The following is a 20,046-nucleotide window of genomic DNA, read 5'->3' as shown; positions in this document are numbered from 1 at the left end:
AGCATGCCAGAAAGAGATGTCCACAAAACACATAGACTTTAATCTGCTATTTCAAAATGATCTACAAGAGCATCTAAAAAGTAAGAAATAAAAGAATAACATAAATCAAAATTAGAAAATGAGATGAAAGAATTCAAGAAAGAAGTAGACATAAAAGGAGAAATAATTTTAGACATGAAGGCTAAACTAGGAGCATAAGAAAGAAAAAATACGAAAAAAATGCCTTAAGTAAAAAAGAGAGACAAAAAGTATGAAAAAAAAGTAACAAATATTAGAAACAATCAAAGAAGATCTACTATATAAATAATAGAAGTTCTTAAAGAAGAAAAGTAGACAAAATAACAAATGCTAAAAACTGTAACTTAAAAAAATTCATAAAATAAACATATTTAAAGCTACATTTCAAAATCAATGGATTTTAAATAAAAACTTATTTAGGCCTCCAGACCAAAAGGAAAAGAAAATTACATTACAATCAGACATTTTGACAGTAGTGCTTAATGGCAGGAGCAAATGAAGTTCACATATATAAGACACTCAAGAAAATACATTGCTCAAAGGTATACATTGAGCAAAACCTATCTTCAGGAACCAAGGGCACAAACTACTAACGGTACATGAGAACTCAAGGTATGTTGTTCCCATGAGCGCTTCTTCAGGAATCTACTAGAGTGTAAGCTTCAAACAACAGAAATGACTCGGGAGATAGCTAAAAAAAGACTGAGAGTCAGCATTAAATATACAATTACATACAGAACTGAATACAGGTTAAAAAATATGTAACAGTTATATCCTCTGACAACAGTAAAGTGCAAGCATAAAAAAATGGGGATACTATATGCCAAAAAAGAATTGTAATTGCTTCTAGTAATCCTAATTGTTGGTGGTATTATTAGTAATATTAGTATTAATATTACTAATAAGTATCATTTATTAGCATTACTAATATTAGTAATTAGTGATATCAGTATTATTAGCATTGTTCCTCTGAGACTTTTGTATGTGCATTTGGGATAAAACAAAGGCATTATAATGGGATATTCTAATACTAGCATCTCTTATGCCCTTGAGAAGCAAAATTCATGGCGTGGAAGAAAGGAGATACCGATAAAACATAGAAGAGGGTAAGACAAACCCTTATAGTCATGAATATGAATTAAACATAGTGGTACAAAAGCAGTATCTCAAGAGATATTTTATGATTAAAAAAATACATATTTTTCCTAGCTCCCCTGAAGAGCCTAGAAACAATGACCAATCCCCCAGACTGTGGTCTTGATATACCACTTTCTACTGAAGGAAACGAGAGCTTCTTGGAAAAATGGCTGATGTCAACTGCAATAGTGTGATTTATAATAAGAAATATATATTTGGTCTTTGTCCCTGTTTCTAATACAGAGCTTCTAAGGCCCTTGGAATTTCCTAAGTGGTAAGAGATAAAGGTGCCTTTGTTATGTTAATAAGGTGACTTTTTAGAGTGCTGCCAGGTCACCTAAAGATGGGGCTGGTTGCCAGGGGAACCAGCTCAATAACTGGAGTTGAAACTTTCAGTCCCAGCCCTCAACCTCTAGAGAGGGGAGAGGGGCTGGAGGTTGGATTGAGTGCCAATGGCTAACAATTTAATCAATCATACCTATGAAATGAAGCCTTCATAAAAATCCAAAAGGAAAAGGTTTGGAGAACTTCTGGGTCTGTGAACATGTGAATGTATGAACATGGTGTGCTCCCATGGAAGCTCCCCATCCTTTTTTCATACCTTGTCCTATGTAGCTCTCTATCTGGCTGTTGATTTGTATCCTTCAGTATCTTTAGTAACAAATCAGTAAACTGGTAAATGGGTTTACCGAACTCTGTGAGCTACTCTTGCAAATTAAGTGAGCCTGCAGAAATGGTCATGGAAACCTCTGATTTATAGCCAGTTGGATCAGACACACAGCTAACAACTTGAGCTTGCTACTGGCATCTGAAGGTAGGCAAGGCAGTCTTGTGGAATCTGCTGCTATCTCTGAGCAGATATTGTCAGAGTTGAGTTGAATTATAGGACATCCAGCTAGTGTCTAGACACTTGTTTGCTGGTGTGGGGAAACCCATCCCACACTTGCCTTGGAAATGGGTGATCAGAACACTCTACCAAGTCTGGGGCAAGAAATGTTAAAGATGAACCTGGTACATCTTGTCATACCAGAGTAAGAAAGCTAACAACACTGAGGTCATATCTAAAGGACTCAGGAGGCAACTTAAAGAGGCTTCTATTGCCTCAAATGGGACACTTTGAGATTCAATACATATAAGAATTGCAGTGGATTAAAATCTACCAAATGCATATAAACTCATTTGCTTATAATAATATAATTATCTCCTCCAGAGGATGACAGGGAACCAATTCATTATCTTGAAAACTGATAATTTAAGGAAAATCATTTAACCTTGCCTTTCCTATATAAACTATGCTACTGAATTATCAAATAGTAGATAAAAGCATCTCTTTAAAAAAATATTCCAGATAATAAAATGAAAATGGCTAAAGTAGGATATCACCAATTTATAACCCTATGACTTAACATACCTAGACAATGACATTATTACAAAAGAGAGACAAGCAAACCAGCTGCAATCTTACTAAAGGGATCTAACCTGAGTTTGATCAAATATCTGGACCCAATTTACAAGAAATAAAGAAGAAAAAGAACATGATAAACAGCACCATGAAAAAAATCTAGACTGCTAAGAACACTGTAGCTGAAAATTGCCCAGGTCCTTCAAATTGTAAGGAAATACAAAAATATTTCAAAAAATTCAGGCAGGTATAACCTACAGAGTCTAAAGATGAACACTTGGGTGATAACATCATAAAAACATGAGGTTACTATAAAGTCAGGAGAGTGATAACTTTTGGAGGAGAATATGGAGGCATGATAGGGTTGGAGAAACACAGTAAGGTCTATTTCTTGATATGGATAATGATTACAAGGGTATTAATGTTACAATAATTCCCTAAATGATGAGATGGAATGAGACAAGCACATAATTAAATACACCAGTCTGAAGTTCTAGGGCTCGATTTGGAAGTCAAATAAATGATATTTACATTTATGGGGATGAATAAGGTCACCTAGAAAGTGCTTCGATTTTTAAAATACCAGCAACTCCAGTATAGAGCCATGGGGAATGTCAACATTAGGATGTGAAGTAGAGAAATCAGAAAATAAGATGGACAGGTACTTGATAAGTGTGGTGTCAGGAAGCTTATGACTCCTTTACATCTTCTCAGCCCCAATGTTGACTTAAATCACTGCTGCAATGACAAGTCCCATGAGAGCTTTTTTTTTAAGATTGTTTATTTTTTCAGAGAGAGAGAATGTGGGGGGTCAGGGAGAAGGGCAGAGGGAGACAGTCTTGTGTGTGTGTATGTGTATTTCGTTTTTTTAAAATAATTTTTAAAATTATTTATTTATTTATTCATGAGAGACACAGAGAGAGAGAGAGAGAGAGAGGCAGAGACACAGGCAGAGGGAGAAGCAGGCTCCATGCAGGGAGCCTGACGTGGGACTTGATCCCGAGTCTCCAGGATCACGCCCTGGGCCGAAGGCGGCACTAAACCGCTGAGCCACCCAGGCTGCCTGGAAGACAGTCTTAAGCAGACTCTACTGAGGAGAGCTGACATGTAGCTCGATCTCACAACCCTGAGATCATGATTTGAGCTGAAACCAAGAGCTGGATGCTTAACTGACTGCACTGCCCAGGTGTGCCCCAAGAAAGCAGTAAAGCCTTTGCAACCAGACAGGTACATCAGGTGGAAACCAGGTACCTCCCTCTTCCTACCTTGGAGCTTCTCTAGCCCATAGAATAGGAACCCATTTGGCACTTTGTGGGGACTGGTAAGATAACACATGTGAGGTCCCACCCCTGAGCTGGAGGGGAAGAGATGTGAGACACATGCTTCCTCTCTCATCCCTGAAGCAGACAGTTCTGAGGCATATTTTATAAGACTCTTCAAGGTTTTATAAATCAGAGTCTTCTAAATCAAGCACTGGCTGCATCAGTCATCTATAGCCATGGCCAACCCCAGAACACAATGTTGTTTGCTTTTTCTCCTTGTCTGTCATCCACCATGTGAGCTCCCTGGAATCTTCCCCCAAATTAACAAGTCTGCATATAAGTCTTTGTCTCAAGCTCTGCTTTTGGGAGAAGCAGTTTTTAAGGAGAAGATTCAGTTGTACTGAACACTGCCAAGAAGGTAAAGGTACACGGGATGTGACAGATGGGGTTCTTGGGGACCCTTACAAGAGCAGTTTCAAGGGAAGTGATGGTGCAGAAGACTGGTGAGGGGAGGCTGAAGCCAACAGGAGATGTGGAAATGGAGCCAGTAAAACTGTGGACCCTGGACTCTTCAGCAGCTTTCAACACAACTGACTACTCTTTCCTATTTTCAATACATCCTATTTGCCAGTGACTGGGAAGAAGAGGAACGGGCGAGGAGCTGGAGTGATATGTAGGGTCAGGGAAAGGCTTCTGAAAAACCAGGAGAGAGCAGACCATGGGGATGATGAAAATGTCCAGCAGGCAGGGAAAGAAGGGAAAGCTGCAAATGAGAATGAGGAGGATCTTGAGCCCAAGTATCAGGTTGGCCGTTAGCCAGAATAGGTACGCTTCATTCAGGGAGGTGGAAGAAAAGACAAATTTGGAGGCAGATAAGTTTGGTGGTTTAGATGGTGAGGAAATAATGGAATTCGTGTCTGGTTGCTTCAAGTTCCTCAATGAATTATACTGTCAGGTCAAAAGCTGAAGGAGAGTAGAAGGGGGTTGTAGCAACTTTGAGGAAAAAAAGGGGAGTGAAATGATTTTGGCAACTAAGAACACAAACATATTAGGCAAGCGATAGCTGAGCTATACTGGGTGTCCGTTTATTTATTTCACTGAAAAGATTGCCAACTTATCTCTATAATTTGAGGGTAGTAGGCCCAGGGCTATACCCAGGTACTGTTTATTTCTAAAAACTTTTTTTTTTCTTTTTAACTACTGTAATGGAATTTGAAAGAAGATTACAGGAAGAAGATCATGATAGAGATCCAGCTTCTCAAAACAAAAGTAAGGTGGTAGGTAAAGAATGGTGGCCAATGGAAGTAAATGTCAGTGGAAGGACAACTGCTCAAAGGAACATGGTCAGGGGAGGGGAGGACACATCAATTTGGGTCACACAATTGGCTGATGTTATCAACATCTATTAAAAAACATTTGCTGCCAATGCCAGATGATTTTTCAGAAACAGGATACTTTAGAATACATATTCTCTTTCAAACAATACTTATACAGAATGATTCTGCTTTCCTTACTTTCTCCTCAGAAAAATAAAAGTTGCATGAATTTATTACAGAGGTGGAGGTGAGACTTATTAAATAACTGCAGGCTTCCCAAATCATGAGCCCAAATAGGGAAGTTACTAAGTACCACTCTGAGCAATGACATCATTGTTTCCCTAGTTACCCAATGTGGAGGCAGAAATGAATAAGCTAGATATAAATGCAATATCTAATAGGGTGGGAGTGTTAGAACTTTTTATGGCCATGAGGTTTGTTAGCCTTGTAATTCAAAATGTGGTCACTCAAAACATGTAACCAAAAAATGTCATGGGGCTTGTCAACTCATTGCTTATGACACTGGCAAAATATGTCCTATATTCATTTACTTTGGCGGAAGCTAAATGTAGCTAGCTGTTTCTTTGGCTATACTTAAAATCCTGAATTAGGGCTTTGTGGATATGTCAACACAAAAACATACAGATACTTTGTATTTTACACAGAGCTAGTAGATAACAAATATCTAGTAAATATCACAAGACTTGAAAATATGTAAAAGCTTATATATATAAGACACATGGTTCATTCCTTTTCCTTAAATAATACCTACTCATGTAGACACTGAAAAGTGGATACAATCCTGTTATTACCTTGAAATGAAATTCAATGTCACTTTTCCTTTGTGCTTATACTATCTCACAATCAAATAGTCCTTCTTTTGTGTTTTTCTTTTTTAAGGTGATGTCTTTGACAACCGATCACCTTAATTCCTTTTTGGAGCAACCCTAACAGGTGAGCCAGAATAATTATTCCCATTTTAGAGTTGGCAAAACAAAAGTATAAAAAGATTGAAGTTCTGTACAAACTGAATTTTTACTGTTTGTTATAAACACTTTTGTTTCAGATTGGATGTAAGATCAGTGGCCAAAGAAGGATTCTGAGTTGTGCTGTGCCTCATCCTCAGGTCTAAAATCTAGAAAGCTTTATTTCAGTGCCAAGCTTGATACATAGTAACTAGAAGACAAAACACACAGTCTATGACTAACAGACAGAACCAAAAATTCAGCCTAGGCAACTAATAAACATGCCTGAACAAAAGTACATTTTTTGTTAGAAGTGTAGAGCAGGATTTAAAAAAAAAATTTTTTTTTACAGTTTTGCAGAAATCCTCATCTTTCACAGTATTTAAGTCACATCATTTGGACAATAATTATTCTAGTTTTCAGTTTATCAAATAATATGCTTTTTAACCTTTTTTATGTAGCTTTCCCTTTTAATTAGTACAATAGCTAAGCCATCCTTTCAGCTCATAATTTCCAAATAAAAGTTTAGCCTTTTTCAGAATTTTAGTACTATGCACATATAGCCATCAATCTATAAAAATCCTTGCAGATGGACAGCACACACTTTTTAAAGTTTTTATTTTTCTCTTTCTTTCCTTGTCTTTTTCAAAATTAAAAGCAGGCACACTATGCCTTTCCCATGTGGAAAATGGCAAAGGAATTGGATGAAAGCCAAATGGTTGAAATAATAAATCAAATGATATGGTAAATATTAGGCAAAATATCTTCAAGTATTCCATTTTTCTACTATACATTTCTGATATTTTTAATTAGCTCTGATAGCTTTTAAAAACATTTAATTTTAATAAAGTTACAGATTTTATTAACAAAGGGCCAACTAGCTCTAAAAACCTAGTAATAAATATCAACTTGATTTCTCACTCCCAATCCAACACACCTCCAGTCAACCATTTTGGATTCTTGCAGCAGATTGCTATTTACTTTCTTTTCTTTTTTTTTTTTTTTTGGTTTTATTTATTTATTCATGAGAGACAGAGAGAGAGAGGCAGAGAGACATAGGCAGAGGGAGGAGCAGGCTCCATGCAGGGAGCCTGATGTGGGACTCCATCCCGGGTCTCCAGGATCACGCCCTGGGCTGAAGGTGGCGCTAAACCTCTGAGCCACTGGGGCTGCCCCTGCTATTTACTTTCTTAGTTCCAAATATCATTTTGTGACTTTTTCACTTTAGGCATTATGCACTAATTTCCTGACATAGAAGTTGAAGATATACTTATTTATTTCCTGCTCCACTGCACAAATACACACTTTTTAAAAACAGATTGTATTTATTTATTTTAGATAGAGAGAGGGAGAGCATGAGTGGGGAGAGGGGTAGTGGGAGAGAGAGAATCTCAAACACTCACCATGCTGGGTGCAAAGCCCAACGCAGGGCTTGATCCCACACCCTGAGATCATGAACTGAGCTGAAATCAAGAGTCTGATGCTCAACCAACTGAGCCACCCAAGCGCCCCTCAAAAATATACTTTTAATCTCCAAGTTTAGCCTATCATAATTTTAGTGAGGTCATTATTCAATATTTAGATTATCCTCACCTGTGCCACACTAATAAACTATGATTATATTTCCTTTCCTACATAATTTTCTTTGTTATTGAAGCTGAGGTATACAGAATAGGATTAATGGTAATTCATGATACATGCTTCACTGGGCTATGCATGACCCTTTTTTATTTATTCAATTAGCTGTTTTTAATAATGTGATTAGCTCCCTTGAACTGACACCTGAAAAAGGAGCTTTATCTAACAATGTTCTCCACATTTACAACCAATTCATTTTTCAGTATTCCTTTATCTCAATGAACCATAGTTCTGAATCTTGTGTTGGTCATTTCCTTATTTTCATTTTTATATAATTTTGTTGCATCTACATGTATTCCTACATAGTTCATTTTAGAGGTAAATTTTGTAATCTGGACCAGTCCTTTCACTGAAAACAAGTTGAAATGCTAGAGAAAAAAACTATATATATAATATACTTAAAATTATCAGAAAGATAACAAAACAGTAAGGAATTGTGAGTTCAGGATCAGGGACAAGAAACCTTGAGAGGTGAGGCAGAAATTGGAGTTGTCTTCACCTTAGTCATCTGCTGACTTTGGAAGAGGTGATGAAGAGATTAACAAAGCTGCTGGTAGACTCATAGGGCCAAGGAGACAAAACTGAAGTTCAGTGTTCAGCAAGGAGGAGGATGTCACTCCCAGGTTTTAGATTGAGATAATTAAAACCTAAACCCTAGGGGTAAAGAGTGGACTAGAAATAGAAGATCCCTTACAGAGAATGAAGCTCACTTGAGATTTTCTCGATCCTTTAAGGGATTAAGGTGATCTAATATTGCTGATGCCTTTACAAGTCTTCTGGATACAAACTCAAATCTTCACTGGAGTGAGATGACCTTATCTTAGACCTCAAAGTATCTGTACATGCTTTCATTTAAAATGCCTGGCATTCAATCAAGGATAATCAAGTATATGACAACATAATGAAAAACCAAGATAAATAACAGACAGTAGAGGATCAAGATAAGGGAGTTACCAGATATAGACTTTAAAATAATTATGCTTAATATGTTCAAAGAAATAAAGCAAGATGGAGAATTTTGGTAAACAAATGAAGCTATCAGAAAGAATAAAAAAATTCTAAAACTTAAAAACAGTATTTTATTAAGACCCCAATGAACAAATCTAAAACAGATTAAACAAAGCTGAAAAGAGAATTAGTGAATTGAAAGAAAACTCAGATAAAAATATCCTAAATGAAATAAGGAAAAGAAAAATGAATACAATATTTTCTGCTCTTTCTTGTAAATTTCTTTTTGTAGGAAATACAGAGGACACAAGGGGGAGAAGGAAAATTGGATAGCAATAATATTTAAGTAGGTAATTATTTAAATTTTTCTAACACTAAGGACAAAGAGCAAGAGAAAAATGAAAAAAATGTCTTTAAAGGAATATTCAATAAAACAGGAGTGATGGAAGCTGTAAGACAACGAAACAACACTTTTGAAGTGCAAAAAGAAAATAAATCTCTGGGATGCCTGAGTGGCTCAGTGGTTGGGCATCTGCCTTTAGCTCAGGACGTGATCCCAGTCTGGGGATTGGTTCCCCCCCATGCCCCCTCATCGGACTCCCTGCAGGGGGCCTGGTTCTCCCTCAGCCTGTGTCTCTGCTTCTCTGTCTCTCATGAATAAATAAAATCTTAAAAAAAAAAAAAAGAGAGAGAAGAAAAGAAATCTCAACCTAGAATTTTATTCCCAGAAGAAAGTAATGATCAAGAAAGTAAGTAAAATAAATGTATTTCAGACAAAAACTAAGAGAATTAAAGTGTGCTCATCCCGAAGGAAAATTATTTCAGGGAAATTAGGAAATGTAAAGAGGCATGAAGAACAAAAAAAACCCCAGATAAATATGTAAGTAAACTAAGTCAATACTGATTGCCGAAAATAACATTAATGTTTCGCGGGATTAAAAACATAAAATTAAAATATATGACAACAGGGGTAAATAAGTAGGAAGGGTGATAAATGGGATTTAAGTATTCTAAAGTCTTTGAATTGCTCAGGAAAACATGAAAATCCTAATTTGTCAAGTATACAAGGTATAATCTCTAGGATAACCAGAAGAAGAAAAGTAAAAGAATATATTGAGTAATAAATAAACAGAAAGCAAGAGGATTTTTTTTTTAAAGATTTGATTTATTTATTCATGAGAGACACAGAGAGAGAGAGAGAGAGAGAGAGGCAGAGACACAGGCAGAGGGAGAAGCAGGCTCCATGTTAGGGGCCTGACGTGGGACTCCATCCTGGGTCTCCAGGATCAGGCCCTGGGCTGAAGGCAGCGCTAAACCGCTGAGCCACTGAGGCTGCCCAAAAGCAAGAGGATTTTTAAAAAATTAAAATTTTATATAAAGTACATTATGATGTATATATTTGAAAATTACTAAATTACTTTTTCATTTATGATAAAATCTTTTTAAATAAATTTTTAAAAGATTTTTTATTTTTAAGTAATCTCTACACCCAAGATGGGGCTCAAACTCAACCCTGAGATGAAGAGTCACACATTCTACTGAACCAGCCAAGTACCGCATTACTTTTTCACTTATGATGAAATCTCAGGATAAAGTTTCATTCATACATTTATTTGTTTTGACTGCTGTAAATTGTTATTCACTCTCTCACTGAAAGGCAGCTTTTGGATTATTTTGCTGAAGAGGGCTATCATGAAACTTCTTGTGCATTTCTCTTATTTTATATATTCTAACTTTCTTTTTCCACTTGAAAGAAGATTGCTGGGTCACAAAGTTTTTTTTTTTTTTCTCCAACTATGGAAGGTAATGCTAAAGCATTTTAATTTTTTTAATCTCACCAGCAACACGAAAAAGATTTTATGAGTCTACATCTTATCCAACACTCGGTATTATCAGTCTTTTTTTTTTAAAGATTTTATTTATTTATTCATGAAAGACATACAGAGACAGAGAGAGAGGCAGAGACACAGGCAGAGGGAGAAGCCCAGGCTCTCTGCAAGGAGCCTGACGTGGGACTCAATCCTGGGTCTCCAAGATCACACATTGAGCTGAATGCAGCGCTGAACCACTGAGCCAACCAGGCTGCAGGTATTATCAGTCTTTTGAATTTTCATCAATGAAATGGCTATATCATTACGGTCTTCATTTGCATTTTCCTTCTCATCAATAAGGCTGACCATCTCTTTGCATTTATTGGCTATATGAATTTCTTCTTCTGTGAAATACTTCTTCAGATTTCCTGCCCACTTTTTATTGGGTTGTTTGTAGTCTTCTTATTGATTTTTAGGAGTTCATTATATATTCTCAGTATTTGTCATTTATGTTTATTATGAATACCTCCTCAAGATTTTCACTTGTTTTTGATGAGTACAAATGCTTAATTTTAATAGGCCCTGCATAACTTTTTAGTTTTCTCTTAATTTGACAATGGTCTTTTCATAGATTTCCTTACTTCTTGATGGGCTTGTTGCTTATTTAATCCAAATCCTTCCCAAAGAGTTCAGGTTTTCTCTTGAGATACTCAAATTAGGCAATCCATCAATTTTGACTTCCTGAAGAAGTCCTTCTTGGAAACTTGTGATGTGCTTCATCCTGGACATGTCACTTTCTAGGCACAGCTGTCACCTTGAGGTCTTCAATCAATCCATCCTACAGACTCTCTTTTCTGTTTCTTGGATCCTAGGTTTTACTCCTTGTTTTGGTGGGACACATTCCCCCGTTAGCTTCCTGAGAAGGGATGCAAGGGAAATAGATTTTTGGAGATCTTCATTTTCCCCTCACACTTTGGATGGGAATGGAATTGAAATTAGAATGACTTTCCTTCAGAAGTTTGAAGACATTGTTAGATTTCTTGCAGCTTCTACTGTTATATTTTGAGGAGTTTGGTGCCATTCTGATTCTTGATCTCTTTCCCCTTCCCCCTCTGGAGATTGTAGGATTTTTCTCTTTTTCCCCAGTGCTTTGAAACACCACGATAGGAGATAATGTGGGTCTATTTTAGACCACTGTGCTGGGTAAGTATGCCCAGTTCCAAGAAATTTTTTTGAATTACTTTCTATATTACTTTCTTTAATTTCCTGCCCTCTATTTTCTCTGTGTCCTCTTTCTGGAAACCCTATTATTTAGGTATTGAATTTTCTGGATTGGTTGTCTTATTTTCTTATTTTTTTCTCTTCTACTTCCTGACACATTTCCTAAATTCTACCTTCTGTATTGATCTTCTAGTTCATTCAAACTTCCTTTATATCTGCTATCTTCATTTCTAAATGCTTATTTCTTTGCTCTTTAAGTTTCTTTTTTAAACATAATACCTTGTTCTTCTTTTATCAATGTAACAACTTCTCTTATTTTCTCAACATTTCACTCACTCACAGCAGAGGCTTTCCTTGTTCTTTTGGTATTCCCTGGCTGCTTGCTCAAACCAAAAGCTGTCCACCAGTAAGCAGATTAGAAACTCTGTGCATGTATGTGTAGCTTGTTTACTGTAGTCTTCATTATAGGGCAATCTAGCTGGGCCTATTCCTTGGGAGACTCTCAATGTCAAGATCTTAGTTCTCTTCCTTGGGGACTTCCTGATGTCAGGATCTTAGTTCTTTTCTCTCCCCCAGAGAAGATTTCTATTTTTCTGTCAGCTGCATGTTGGTTGACAGCCAGCAGTCTGAGAGCTGAGAAGGTCAGGGGAAGTTGCTGTGCAAAGTGGGAAAGGAATAAAAGAATAATTGCTTCATTAACACACTGTTAGAGAAGCCTTAACCCCATATTCACCCTTGCCTTCCAGAGATACCTGTGTCTTAGGGGATTTTGCAATGTAAATTAAGTTTCTGTTCAGCTTTCCTTACTGCCAGTTTAGGATTGCTTTCTCTAGTCTGCTAAATCAGTAACTATATGTTTTCCAGCCTTCAAAATTTGGAGGCTGTTTTCTTCCTTTTCCTCTTTATTTTAGATTTGTGCCTTTAACTGGAAATCCAACTTAAGCTTTTAAAGGATTGTCAAATCAATTCAACAAGCATACACCGAGCACCTATCATGTGCCAAGTTCACAGATTCATCACAACATTAATGGATCCATGGGCTTAGGGCTGTTATTAAATGCTGAACTGGAATGATAGATGCTTGTCAAGTCTTTATTGTTCTCTTTGCATCCACTGGGCCACTTTCTCCAGCTCTGATGTCCTTGGTTTATTCTTTTATCTCTAGGGTACCATTAATTCCTTTTCTCATCCTCTATTGACTGGAAACATCTTTTCTCATCTGAAATTTCCTTTTAGATTTAAGCACATAACCTATATCTGAGTCTGTGTCTTCTTTCTACATAAAAATGTCTCCTTTACCAATCCAAAATAAATAGAGAGGATTTTAAACTCTGCCTAGTAAGAAAAATTACTTCTAATTTGTATTCAAGCTAAAAACACATCATCATCTTTCCCACTCTTATTGGGCAGTATCATGACTCTATGCCACAGATCTGGCAATAGTGATTCAGATTATTATAGTTAATCACTTTGCACATCAAAATGGATTATTATTTACTGTGGCTCACTACGTATTAGAAATTTTCATATGTCTTGGCACTATTGCTTTCTGGAAGCACAGTAGCTAAATTCCATCTCCACCAGTTATTAGCTACATGACTTTGTATGAATTTTCTGTGTGTGCACTTCATTTCCTCATGTGTAAAATGAGGAAGATAATGGCACCTCCCTAAATACTAACACCTTTTTTAGAGTGTTGATATACCATGTGTCCACTTAAAAATGTAATTCTTTTTAGTATTATTAAGTATTTATTAATTGTCAATTATGTATTAGACAACATGGAAATTAAATGGAATAAAATGGACTCAGTCGGCGGGAACAATTTCACAAGTAAATGAGAAGAGAAAGTAGGAAATGTCCAAGTTGGGATCCCTGGATGGCTCAGTGGTTTAGTACCTGCCTTCGGTCCAGGGGGTGATTCTGGGATCCTGGGATCAAGTCCCATTTTAGGCTCCCTGCATGGAGCCTGCTTCTCCCTTTGCCTGTGTCTTTGCCTCTTTCTTTCTCTCTTTCATGAATAAATAAATAAAATCTTTAAAAAAAAAAAAAAAAAAAAGGAAATGTCCAAGTAATGGAGAAGTCTGGCACAGGCATCAAAGCCTAGGTGGGTTGAGGACGGCATCCAAAGGAGGTGTGGAGGGGTGCTGGGGAGAAGGTAGCAGCTGCAACCCGTAGTACGGTGACAGAACCCAAGTGGGATGAAGAAGGCATTCATGTGGGGAAGGGGGCAAAACTGGCAAAGGAGATTGGTTACTACATAGAGGGGAGTTAATCAAATAAATAAATATAGTAAAGATAATAGGAGGCAGATTTTTCAGTGTCAGAGAAGGGGGTTATAAAATATGGAAAAGATGAAAACTAAAATCGACTTTATGGCATTGGAATTATAATAATCAGTTACTGGAATAATCAATTACTGGAATTGAGGGTAATGATGTAAACTGTAATCTGTTCAGGAAATAGTAGTTTACAACTTTCCAGAAAAGACAATCCCAAGCCCAGATGGCTTCAGGGTAAATTCTCATAAGCACTTAATGAAGAACTAATAATTCTACACAAACTACTCTAAAAAACAGAGGAGGAAATACTTCTAACTCATTCTATTAGGCCAGCAATACAATGACATCAAAAATCAAACAAAGATATTACTGTAAGAGAAAGTTAAAAACTGGGGGGCCTGAGTGGTGCAGTTAGGCATCCAACTCTCAGTTTCAGCTGAGGTTGTGATCTTGGAGTAGTGAGATCACACCCCAAGTTGGGCTCTGTGCTCAGCCAGGAGTCTGCTTGAGATTCTCTCTCCCTCTCCCTCTGTCCCTCCTGCTTGTGCTTGCTCTCTCTCTCTCTCTCTGAGACCAACTTTAAAGAAAAAAGAGAGAAACTTAAAAACTGATATCCCTCATGAACATAGAAACAAAAATTCTAAATAAAAAATTCTAGCAAATCAAGTCTTAAATTAAAAGGATATTAAAGGGATAGTATTAAAAGGATATTAAAAGGATATTTTAATATTAAAAGGATAGTACAGGGATCCCTGGGTGGCGCAGTGGTTTGGCGCCTGCCTTTGGCCCAGGGCGCTGATCCTGGAGACCCGGGATTGAATTCCACGTCGGGCTCCCGGTTCATGGAGCCTGCTTCTCCCTCTGCCTGTGTCTCTGCCTCTCTCTCTCTCTCTGTGACTATCATAAATAAATAAAAATTAAAAAAAATAAAATAAAAGGATAGTACATCATAACCAAGTGGGATTTATCTCAGAAATGTAGGGTTGGCTTAACATCATAAAACCTATCACTGGAATTCATTATGTTAACAAACTCATAAAAGAAAACCATAATCATCTCAACAGATGCAGAAAAAACAGTTGACAAAATCCAACTGAGACTCTACTACCACCTTGTCAAGGGAAGCCTCTGTTGAGAATCAGTTTTAGAGGGAGTAAAATATAGATAACTGTGTTCTGTTTTTGAGGATATGCAAAAGTAGACTCATACTTATTCTTGTTACACACTGCTGGTGTATGTTCTAACTTTCAATTATCTCTAACCTAAATACATTACGCTATAGTTTAACTCAATATTTCTCAAACTCTGTTCCGTAAAACCTTAGCATCCTTTGAAATATAAGGCTCTTCCTGTACTCTCAAAATGTACATTAACATATTAAAAGTTCTAACTCCAGGGAAGAAACCATATCCAAGATTTTTTTTTCATGTGAATTTTGATCATTGCTTTTCTTTTTTTTTTTTTTTAAATTTTTATTTATTTATTTATTTATTTATTTATTTATTTATTTATTTATGATAGTCACACAGAGAGAGAGAGGCAGAGACACAGGCAGAGGGAGAAGCAGGCTCCATGCACCGGGAGCCCGATGTGGGATTCGATCCCGGGTCTCCAGGATCGCGCCCTGGGCCAAAGGCAGGCGCCAAACCGCTGCGCCACCCAGGGATCCCGATCATTGCTTTTCTATCAGTAAATTATTCTATATTTGCTGCTAAAAGCATTTTATTTTGACCCACTCATCCATTCTTGCTTATATACTGTGTAATTATTCACAGAGGCTGGAAATCAGCAAGATTATAGCAGTCTGGAACAACTTCACAAAAGGGCAGATGTTCCTGACTTTGACCTGTGGCTGGACGGTCTCCTTTAAATTCCTTTAAATACCACTTTTATTATTGCATTCCTCTACTCACAGACCTCCCTACACATGCTATACCACCACAACTCTGTAACACCAACACAGACACTGGCAACTTTTAACAACTTTCCTAATTCTTTGATTTTAGAATCTTTTAATTTCATAAAATGAAATCTTACATTTGTTTTATCCCAGACGAATAAAAACAGTAAATTGTCAAAAAAATTTTGACATCACAAAGATATCAATTAAAGCCATTTTCACTTGACTCATAGGAGCACTTTAACAAAGCTTGTCCTCACATACCAGGAGAAAGCCAAGTAGTAAAAATAAAATTTTTACTGGTGTTTGCTAGCTGCTATGGTCTGAATGGTTGTATCTCCCAAATTTTGTATTTTGAAATCTTAACCCCTAAGAAGATGGTATTGGGAAGTAAGGCCTTTGGGAGGTGAGCAGGTCATGAGAGTAGAACCATATGAATGGGATTAGTGCCCTTGAGAGACCCATCTTTCTCTCTCTCTTTCTTTCTTTCTTTCTTTCTTTCTTTCTTTCTTTCTTTCTTTCTTTCTTTCTTCTTTCTTTCTTTTTCTTTCTTTCTTTCTTTCTTTCTTTCTTTCTTTCTTTCTTTCTTTCTTTCTTTCCTTTCTTTCTTTTCCTTTCTTCTTTCTTCTTTTTTTTTAATATTTTATTTATTTATTCATGAGAGACACACAGAGAGAGAAAGAGAGAGGGAGAGACACAGGCAGAGGGAGAAGCAGGCTCCATGCAGGGAGCCCGACGTGGGACTCCATCCTGGGTCTCCAGGATCACACCCTGGGCTGAAGGCGGCGCTAAACTGCTGAGCCCCCTGGGCTGCCCAAGACCCACTTTTCTGCCACGAGAGGTGATAGCAAAAAGAAAACTGTTTATGAATGAGGAAGGAGTCCCTCACCAGACAGTGAAACTGCCAGAGCCTTGATCTTGGACTTCCCAGCCTCCAGAACTGTGAGGAGTAAATCTCTGCTGTTTATACACCTAGTTTATGATATTTCATTATAAGTAACCTGGACAGACTAAGATACTAACACACTGTTTCTTTCCATAAGCATGGAAAACACATTAAAGGGAACTGTGTCCTGTGAGAGGTGAATCTATAAAAAATCTGGGCATCAAGTCATAAACCTACCACAGAAAAACAAAATAAAACAGGAAACTCAGCAGAGCATTTTCCTTTTGTGCGCCCAGGGGATTGGTGACTTATTCTTTGTGCAAAGTACTGCACATCTTGGAAGCAAATAGTTTAGTATATATGCTGCCGAAGCGAGCACGGAAGCAAATAGTTTAAATAAGGTAGTAATATATTTAAGAGCGCCTTTTGAAAGTTACAATCCCTAAGGAAGACAAAAGAATCTTTTCATTGCAAGAAAGAATTCAAACACATCTGTTGTAGCAAAGAAGAAAAATGAATTGTGGTGTGGATTGGATGCTGAATTCACAAGCAGCAGTGTTTTCCCCCAGCCTGAACCTGGATAAGTAATTTTTAAATTAAACTGCCTTTTCCTCACCACTTAGAATAGTTCTTGGATGAGTTATAAAGTGTTTGTACTAACTGCATTAGACCAATGGTCATTTCCTATAAACAGGAACAAGACTTCAGCTAACCAAGAATAGTGTGACAAACATTTTGACTCTTCCGCTGAAGCTTTAGAATGAAACCCATAAAAACAGGAAGATACTGAAATCAATCTACCATAATCTGACCTTACTGGTGAAATCAGGACAAGCCCTAAAAGACATGCTCTGAAACATAGGACTATCACAAGTGATTCAGTTGCATCATACTGTACTGTCTATTTTGTCTTCCATTTCGAAAGGCAAACAAAGGAACCATATTATCATTTTTAAAAAATTACCTCAGGGGATCCCTGGGTGGCTCAGTGGTTTGGCACCTGCCTTTGGCCCAGGGCACGATCCTGGAGTCCTGGGATTGAGTCCTGTGTCGGGCTCCTGGCATGGAGCCTGCTTCTCCCTCTGCCTGTGTCTCTGCCTCTCTCTCTCTCTCTCTCTCTCTCTGTCTATCATGAATGAATGAATAAATAAATAAATCTTTTAAAAAATTACCTCAGAAGTACACTAATATTAGTTGTACTTAGGACAAGTGAAGAATATAGTAGGAAAAACTATGGAGAAAGCACATTATTGCACTGACTCATCCAAACTATTATTTTCTGTTTCAGGAAAAAGGCTTTCAAAACAGAAGCAGTTTTAAGTAAAACCAACCTACTCCTGCCTCCTTTTTAGGGGCCTGTACCTTGCAAATTATACCTATTTATACAAATAATTTTACTCCAAAGACTACTTACTGAGGAAATACATATTTTGTGGGGACTTAACACCTTTTTAGCAGTGTCATGGTCTTCGTGAAGAACATAGAAGAAAGTAAGATACATTCTCTGTTCTGTTTCACCCTATTAATTTTATTATTTATTTATTTATTTTAAAGATTTTATTTATTTATTCATGATAGAGAGAGAGAGGGAGAGACACAGGCAGAGGGATAAGAAGGCTCCATGCAGGGAGCCCAATGTGGGACTCGATCCTGGGACTCCAGGATCATGACCTGGGCTGAAGGCAGGCGCCAAACCACTGAGCCACCCAGTGATCTCCACTGTGTTAATTTTAGAATCCTAGAAATAATACTAGAGGTTGTTTAAAAGCTAAAATGTTTTATTTTCTCGATGAAACATGCTTGCAGATATGAATCTTAAACAAAGGTAAAATCCTGGATACTTTATTTTTTATTTACCTGGATGGAAGTGGCCATCACTTTGTCTAGACAGTACCTACCACCCTAAAATAACCAAGTGTTTTTTTTCCTTCATTAAATTACTGGCTAGGGATCCCTTGGTGGCACAGCGGTTTGGCGCCTGCCTTTGGCTCAGGGCGTGATCCTGGAGACCCGGGATCGAATCCCACATCGGGCTCCTGGTGCATGGAGCCTGCTTCTCCCTCTGCCTGTGTCTCTGCCTCTCTTTCTCTCTCTGTGACTATCATAAATAAATAAAAATTAAAAAAAAAAGGGGGTCATGTCCCCATTAAAAATAAATAAATAAATAAATAAATTACTGGCTCATTAAATTGCATTCAGAAAAAGGTAGTTTAGTTGTCCACTGTCACATCATTAATATTTACTAACTAGGACTATATCCAACAGAAATACATGTCCTATGTGCACCAAAAGATAGCCTAAGAATAGTTATATCAACACTATCTGTAGTAGGTACAAGTGCAGACAACCCAGACATCCAACACAACAGAAGAGATAAATAAACTGTGGTATGTTTACATAACAGAATACTACAAAGCAATGAAGATTAACAAACTGTAGCTACATTCAACCACATGGATAACAAATGGAAGAAGCACCAATGGAAGTATGATTCCATTTATAAAAAAGTTGCTAAATATACACTAAACTATTTAGATGTATCTAGTGCATACAGCTGCACACTCAAGTGGTAAGACTATATAGAAAAGCAAGGAAATGATTACCTAAAAAGTAAAGCTAGAGCTTTCTCAGAAGAGACAGGACAAGTATGGGGAGAAGGTTGTGACTACCAAGGGACCCACCCACAAGACCTTTAACATGCTAGTCAAATTCTTCCACTTTTTTTTTTTTTTTAACTCGTGGGTAGCAGTTGCAAGGGATGTTTATTCGTACAACCATTTATAAATTGTAGATGTCACGTTACCATTTTTAAAATAAGAATATTATACTTCATGGGGCACTTGGGTGGCTCAGTCAGTTAAGCATCTGCCTTTGGCTCAGATCATGATTGAGTCCCACATTGGGCTCCCTGCTCAGTGGGGAGCCTGATTCTCCCTCTCCATCTCCCTCTGCCCTCCACTTGTGCTTGCTCTCTCTCTAGGGCTCTCTCTCAAATGAATAAATAAAATCTTAAAAAAAAAAAATAAAACTTATGGGATCCCTGGGTGGCTCAGCGGTTTAGCACCTGCCTTTGGCCCAGGGTGTGATCCTGGAGTCCCCGGATCAAGTTCCATGTCAGGCTCCCTGCATGGAGCCTGCTTCTCCCTCTGCCTGTGTTTCTGCTTCTCTTTCTCTCTCTGTGTGTCTCTCATGAATAAATAAATAAAATCTTTTTAAAAAGATAAATAAAACTTTAAAAAAACCCATGGAGTACTATCCTA

The 20,046-nt window shown here is 37.3% G+C and overlaps 1 long non-coding RNA gene across 4 annotated transcripts in view; it reads right to left on the bottom strand.

Annotated features, from left to right (window-relative positions):
* LOC144314140 (uncharacterized) overlaps window positions 1-20,046 on the bottom strand; it is an 87,846-nt gene that overhangs the window by 44,713 nt on the left and 23,087 nt on the right. The window contains exon 3 of one of the 4 annotated variants that reach the window (XR_013379837.1): window positions 11,034-12,373. The exons of the other annotated variants lie outside the window; for them this stretch is intronic. This is a non-coding gene — a long non-coding RNA (uncharacterized LOC144314140). Of the gene's footprint in view, window positions 1-11,033; window positions 12,374-20,046 lie in introns of those variants that run through there. 4 annotated transcript variants of the gene reach the window in all.

This window comes from Canis aureus, chromosome 5 (assembly GCF_053574225.1).
Source record: "Canis aureus isolate CA01 chromosome 5, VMU_Caureus_v.1.0, whole genome shotgun sequence".
In the NCBI taxonomy this organism is placed as follows: domain Eukaryota; kingdom Metazoa; phylum Chordata; class Mammalia; order Carnivora; family Canidae; genus Canis; species Canis aureus.
The sequence above is the reverse complement of the archived record's forward strand: the minus strand, read 5'-3'. Positions and strand labels throughout refer to the sequence as shown.